Source organism: Mastigoproctus giganteus, chromosome 13, assembly GCF_048544385.1.
Source record: "Mastigoproctus giganteus isolate SK-2022 chromosome 13, ASM4854438v1, whole genome shotgun sequence".
In the NCBI taxonomy this organism is placed as follows: domain Eukaryota; kingdom Metazoa; phylum Arthropoda; class Arachnida; order Uropygi; family Thelyphonidae; genus Mastigoproctus; species Mastigoproctus giganteus.
Genome location: NC_143587.1, coordinates 18,968,096 through 18,975,689, shown reverse-complemented (window position 1 = coordinate 18,975,689; position 7,594 = coordinate 18,968,096).

The following is a 7,594-nucleotide window of genomic DNA, read 5'->3' as shown; positions in this document are numbered from 1 at the left end:
CCATTAATGAATAGAGATTTGATATTTTGTTAATATTTCCGTCATAACACTGCTTTTGTAATCTCATTGGATATCAATTTTGTCTCAAACAGATTGAAATCTGTTTGTCTGACAGCTCATTGTGCAAATTTTTGCCGTCATACAAAATGATTGACTTCTAGTCCACTGGAAGAGAAGGGAAAGATGCATTTGTCTTACATGGCAATACTACTGAGCATTCCATTGTTTTATTGGAATTTCCTGGCACTAACCTGAACAACCAACCCAATTTGAAAGGCATGGCACTATTTCCATGCCACTATATAAGATATATCAAGCAACCTCTTTTTACACCTTACAGATTTGCATTTGACTGTAATCAGATAGGTTTCTCATTTGCCCACTTTATATAATCTTCAATAAGCCAGCCATCTAGTTACTTGCATTGTTTACTTGTGTTCTTGTGCATCTCTCAGAAGTAGAAGCTGGTCATAATTTTAAAACCTTTCTTGTTGCATAGGAGGGATGCAATTACCATGAATGGGATTGACTTTTGGGATTATCTTTCTTTTCTTTTTTTATTATTTTTTTTTTTGCATGGTAACCTTTTGTTAACTTACTCTTCCAAATTACCCTTGTTTATATTATTTTTGGGACTCAGTAATTTTATGGTTATGGGGGGGTCATTTATAGGTTATGATTGCTTTACATTAGTTTTTTTCCTTTTATATATGTAAAGGTTATATAGATTTTTATTCTTGTTATATAAAAATTTATTTAGAAAATTTATCTACTCCAGTATTTTTTATTTTATTTTATTTTTTTTTCCAGTTTTAAAGCATCTTCTTCTGCATGTTTTTATTTATTTATTTTTTTCTTTGCTATATAGAGTAGAGTTCCATGTTTCTATATTAATGTTTTATTTAAAACCTTTTGTTATTGTATAGAAATTTTAATGGAATGTGTTTTGTAATAGTATGAAAGAATTTGCTGAATTTTTCAAAGTTCTTTTGGTATCTTTTTTTTTTTTTTTTTTTTTCCTGTTCCATTTTAAAATTAAAATATTTTGCTTTTACACCAGTAGATAATGTGATGTTGCAATTTTGAAATTGCAGTAGTCATTTGAAACTGATTTTGAGAGATTTAGGCCATTGTTCATTAACTTGATAAGGAATTAAGATTCATATCACGAAAGTAAATAGATGTTGTGATACATCTATTTGCAAAAAAGCCCACAAATGTGTATTCATATAGCATATACAAATTTCATCTAGTAATAAACCAAGTTATATTTATGATTAGCATTAGTAAAGGCACATGACTCAAGAAAGCAAGCTAGATATAGCATCAGCCCAAAAAAAAAAAAAAAAAAACACCCATCCACTCGCTCCATATGTTTGTCTAGTTCTGCCTTCAGTCTATTTAAGCTATCAACGACAGATGGAAGTTTGTTCCAGCAATCAACTACCCGCTGGCTGAAGGCAAACTTCCGCACATCTATTCTACAACTGTCTTTCCTCAATTTGAATTTATGCCCTCTCAGGTGATTATTCTGAGAAAGAGGTGGAATCCTATCAGCATTGAGCATGCTCAAACCATTCAAGGCTTTATACACCTCAATCAGATCACATCACAGGTGCCTTGTCTCCAGACACTGTAATTTGCAAAACTTAAGCATTTCTTTGTAAGACCAACCCTTTGTTCCATTCACTAATCTTGTTGCCCTTCTCTGTACTCGTTCCAGTAGCTCAACATCCTTCTTAAAAAGAGGCCTCCAGACCTGTATACAGTACCCAAAGTGTGGCCTCACCACTGCCTTATAAAAGGGAATAATCACCTCCTTATCCCTGCTAGAAAAATTCCTGTATATTATTGACAAGACACCATGAGCTACTCTTGCAAACCGTCTGCACTGCTCAGAAATTTCTGAGCAGTGCAGACGGTTTGCAAGAGTAGCTCATGGTGTCTTTCACTGCCACTGTCAGTGTAGCACCCTACAGTTGATATGTTAGTCTGGGGTTACTGCTTCCCATATGCAGCACTTAACATTTGTCAATGTTAAACTTCAGTTTCCACCTCTCAGCCCATCTGCTCAACTTTTCTAGATCCTGTTGCAGCAGTGTACTGTCATTAGCATCCTTAACAACCCTACAGACCTTCATATCGTCTGCAAACTTGGACATTAAGCCTACTATACCATCATCAATGTCATTAATAAATACAGAAAACAACAATGGACCCAACACTGAACACTGGGGGACTCCACTAATAACATTAGTCCACGAAGAACAATGTCCATTGATTACCACTCTGTCCTCTCCCACTCAACCATCCCTTTATCCATAGCAGCAATTTGCCTCCATTCCCTGGAACAGAAGTTAAACTAACAGGTCCGGAATTACTTGTTGCCCTTTGATCCTCCTTTGTGAATTGGGGTCATATTTGCACATCTCCAGTCCATGGGTACCTCTCCCGAGTCCTAGGAATCTGTAATAATTATTGCTAATGGCTTGCTTACTTCCCTAGCTGCCTCCTTCATTATAACTGGATAGATTCCATCCACCCCAGGTGCCTTTCTTATGTTTATCTTCAACAATTTCTCCTCCACTTTACTCTCAGTTATTACAAGATTATCTAACTTACTGCCAGAGTTTAATACACCTTTGGCATTCCTCTCCCTGAATATCTCCCCACGTGTGAATGTAAATGCAAAATATTCATTTAGTTTGTTAGCTGCTTGAGCAGGTTCATCAACAGTTGAAACATTGATATCAAGTGGACCAATCTGATTCATCCCCTTCCTTCTAGAGTTTACATAAGTAAAGAACTCTTTGCTGTTTTTCTTTGCATCCTTTGCCAAAGTTTTCTTGTAATCTGACTTCGCCTGCCTAACCTTGTTTGTGACTTGGTTACAGACCAGCTAATATCTCTCATAGGCTTCCATATCATTTATTAATTTTATGTATCCCATGCATTTTTCTTTTCTGCCACATATCTCATTAGTTCATCTGACATCAATTTGGGCCTAAACCTTGAACAGTATTTCTTAGTTGGTATGAAAAGCCTAGTAGCTTCCAAGATTAATTCTTTGAATGCTTCCCATTTTGAATTTGCTGTTGCTAACATCATCAGTTGGTTCCACGGTATAGAATTTAAATACTGTCTCAGACCATCGTAGTCACTTTTACGAAAGCAAAAATCCTTCCAGTTACCTCTGATGGTAGTTTCTTCTTTAAGTAAATCACACTACAGCACACTGTGATTGCTGCCGCATAATGGTTCTTTTTTATATGCAGATTCTTAATGCATGAAGAATCAACACTGATAATCAGATTAAGAGTATTACTCCCTCTAGTTGCCTGCCGAACATGCTGCTGTAGAAAACAATCATCCAATAAATCCATAAAAGCTTTGCTAGTGTGTGATTGACCAATCCACAAATTCTAGTCAATATCTGGGAAATTAAAATTCCCCATTATAAGACATTCTGATTTACTGGTCCACTCTATTTCTCTGTACAGTTGTTTATTATACTCATCAGAGTCATTTGGTCTATAACACACTTCCTACTCTCAATTTTGCTTTCCCAGTGCTTGTCACACCAAACTGACTTGACACTGTACTGTCCAGCCATGTTGACTAGCTCTACTTCCTTGGATTTTATGTGTTTCTTAACTAATAGCATAACCCCTCCTCCCTTTCTATTCTTCTTGTGCACGTTGTACTCCCCAAATTACAGTTCTGCATTCCTTATATTTGTGTCACACCACATATCTGATATCCCAACAATATCTGTTCGAGCCCGTCACCACCAAATACGGAGGATGCGGAAAGGTCAGGGAATGACCATCGCATTTCCCGGAGCAATATGGCCTTAGTTGCTAATGCTCCTAAAACCAAAACAACAAACAAACAACAACCAACAATATCTGCCTTTGATGTTTTGACCCAACGCCTCAAATTCATCAAAGTTATTTACCAAACTCCTAGCATTGGTGTCTGTGGAAGTACACCTGTTCCCATTCTTAGCTACCCTAACACAGCCCATGTATTTACTTGTTCCGCAATGACTTCCAGCAGTCTATGAAATCCACTGCTCCTTGTTTTCCAGGCTTCTGCTCATTTCAATAGAAGCAGTGCAAGAACCATTTTCACTTCTACCAGCGGCTACTGTTAATCTATTAGTCCGTGTATCCCCCCAAGCTATCAGTTTTCCGACCCACCTAAAACTGCCTCGATAGCATCAGTAAATATTCTTGCACCCTTTTTATTTAAGTGTATCCCATCCCTGTAGAAGCAGTCTCTCCTGTTAACAAGCACAGGCCAGGCTGAGAAAAATTCTAGCCCTTGAGCTTTGCACAGTCTCTCCAGGACCAAATTAATCGACAAGGCTCATCATATACTCCCTCCTATTGTGTCTGTGCAGAATTACACTTTCAAATTTAACCTTAACTCGGGCTTTTTTTTTCCGACATTGACCTGTACATGTTAAGTAATTCCGCCCGTCTCCTACTCTTAATATCAGTAAGATCAGTATACGCCTTATATCATTAGCATCAGCCAAAAAAAAAAATCGCAGACCCTTCTCATTTCACCCATCCATGCATATTGTGACCAAATAAAAGAACAAACTGTTGAACTAGGATTATGTACTAGATTGACCTTGGAATACGGGCCCCTGGTTATACAAACAATGAACACATGTATTGTCTGCAGCCGTTTCTGTCTGAATCATTCTATGGTGTATTCAAAATGGTCTTGTAGAAACCATCATTATGGTATAAATTAAATTTACAAAATATTAAAACTGATCGGAAATCAGCATATAATTTTTGGAGTTGAGGTTGGGATACTTTATTAATGATTTATTTTAAAATGAAGTTATAATTACTATGAAAGGTAGAATAATTCAAACTATTGAATTATTTTGAATGAAGACAGGCCTGGGATGAGTATGGTGTTTAAGGTAGAGGCTTACTATATCATTTCCTTTAAGTTAAAACTTATAGCATCTGCATTTGGAATAATTACTGTCAGTAAATATTAAGTTAATAAAAACATTCTTACCTTGGATCATCCTGTTTGCCCACATTTTGATATAGCTTAGACCTAGCTACATATGATCATCAAGCTGTCAGAATTTTTCCACCTTAATATCGGTAAAGTGATAACTTGGAGAATAACGTGGTAATCAATGGACGTTGCTCATCATGGACTAATGTTATTAGTGGAGTCCCCCAAGGCACTGTTGGGTCCATTGTTGTTTTCTGTATTTATTAATGATATTGATGAAGGTATATCAGGCTTAATGTCTAGGTTTGCCAGGTTTTTAATGACACTAATGACAGTCTGCTGCTGCAAGAGAATCTAGAAATGTTGAGCAGATTGGCTGAGAGATGGCAACTGAAGTTTAACATTGACAAATGTAAGCTACTGCATATGGGTAGCAGTAACCCCAGAGTAACATATCAACTGTGTGGTACTACGCTCAGGTTTTAGAGAATGAAAAGGACCTGAGGGGTAATTGTGCAGTCAGATATGAAGATTTTTGAGCAGTGCAGACAATCTTCAAGAGTAGCTCATGGTGTCTTGTCAGTGATATACAAGAATTTTTCTAGCAGAAATAAGGAGGTGATTATCCCCTTGTATAAGGCAATGGTCAGGCCACACCTTGAGTACTGTATACAGGTCTAGATGCCTCATTTTAGGAAGGTTGTAGAGCTGCTGGAACGAGTACAGAGAAGGACAACAAGATTGGTGAATGGAACAAAGGCTTGCTCTTATGAATAAAAGCTTAAGATTTGCAAATTACAGTCTGATTGGTGTCTCCATAGCCAGGTGGGCAGGAGCAGCAGTGCGTAGCACACTCTTCTTGATTAAACCGGTGTTCGAGCCCGTGAGCCACCAAATATGAAGGATGCGGGAAGGTCAGGGAATGACCACCGCATATCCCCGGAGCAATATGGGCTTAGTTGCTAATGCTCCTAAAAACCAAATAACAACAACAGTCTGATTAGACACCTGCTGGTGATCTGATTGAGGTGTATAAAGCCTTGAATGATTTCAGCAAGCACAATGCTGATGGATTTTGCCTCTTGCCCACATTAATTGGCTGTGAGGGGATCATAAATTCAAATTGAGGAAAGATAGCTGCAGAATAGATGTGTGGAAGTTTGCCTTTTAGCCAGCGTGTGGTTGATTGTTGGAACAAACTTCTATCTGTTGTAGAAGTTGACAGCTTAAATAAATTCTAGGCAGAACTAGACAAACATTTGGAGCGAATGGATGGGTGAAATGGGAAAGTTTTTTTTTTTTTTTGATGATGATGCTGTATGAGCTTGCTTTCTTGCATCATATGCCTCTACTAATGCTAATCTTGATCATGATCTGACTTTATATAACAGAGTGAATGTAATCATTTGCTTTCGAAGGACGGGATATGAAGACATTTATAAAAATGTAAATTCTAAACTTTAGAGAGTAAATTTAATATGTGACCAGTGAGTAAACTTGTGGGAAGAGTGAAATGATTGAAAAGTCAAACTTTTATATCAAAAAGGAAAGTGATTTGTTATCTTTATAAATTACATTTGAACAATTATTCTTCCTCCCAATGAATTTGCAAGAGAGCATCTGCTAGTTGCCATTATTGCTACAGATGAATCAGTGGTTCACTACTTCATGCTCAAGCAGAGCATGAAGTGAATTCACCTATGGAAATATGGAAATTTCCCCCCACCAAAGAAGTTCCAAGCAGTTGAATCTGCAAGAATGTCATGCTTGCAACATTTTTGAATGGTGTAATATTCAGAGTTTCTTTTTCCTGAGTAATATGTTAATACTAATTCATATGTTGCAAAAGTATCACATCCTAGGGTTGTATTATCCAAATACAACCATCAGTGCACAGACTGTTGTGTTTGCTGAAGTTGCCAGCAAAATTCTGTCTTCATTGTATTTGCCAATGAAATTCTATCCTGAAACTGGAGTGTTTCTGCATCCTTCATTCAGTTCATACCTCACACGGAGAAATTTTTGGCTTTGTGGTCAGTTGAAAAGAGGTCTTTTTGGCTAGCACTTCCAGATTTAAGAGTGTCAAAGCTTCTGTATATCATTGGCTACATTCAACATCATAGCTTCTATAAGTGGTTTAAATGTTCTTTCAGTGTGTCATTAAAATTGCCTCACCTAAAAGGAGTGCATGCTTTCAGCTCAAAATAAATGGAGTGACAGATATCAGTGTAGACAGAAAATTAAGTGTAGGAATCAATTTGGCAGTATTTATTCGTAGAAATGAGCTGCATATCAATATGAAGTATGGCCTACATGCATGGCCAAATGTCAGTAGGGAGTCAAAAGATTGGAGTTGGGGCACTTTTTTAAATGTAACCCAACTCCAAAAATGATGTGCTGATTTCTGATCAGTTATAATATGTAAACTATTTCTGAAACTAATTAATAAAATAAATGAACAGATACTAAAAATGTATTTTTTTTGTTTTACTTATGCATAGCAAACAGCTTTGCGTATATACTTTTTGGTTTTTATTATGCTACTAAGTCCAAAACCATGGTAGGACAAATGAAAATGAAAAATTGAATTGCTAACCCCATT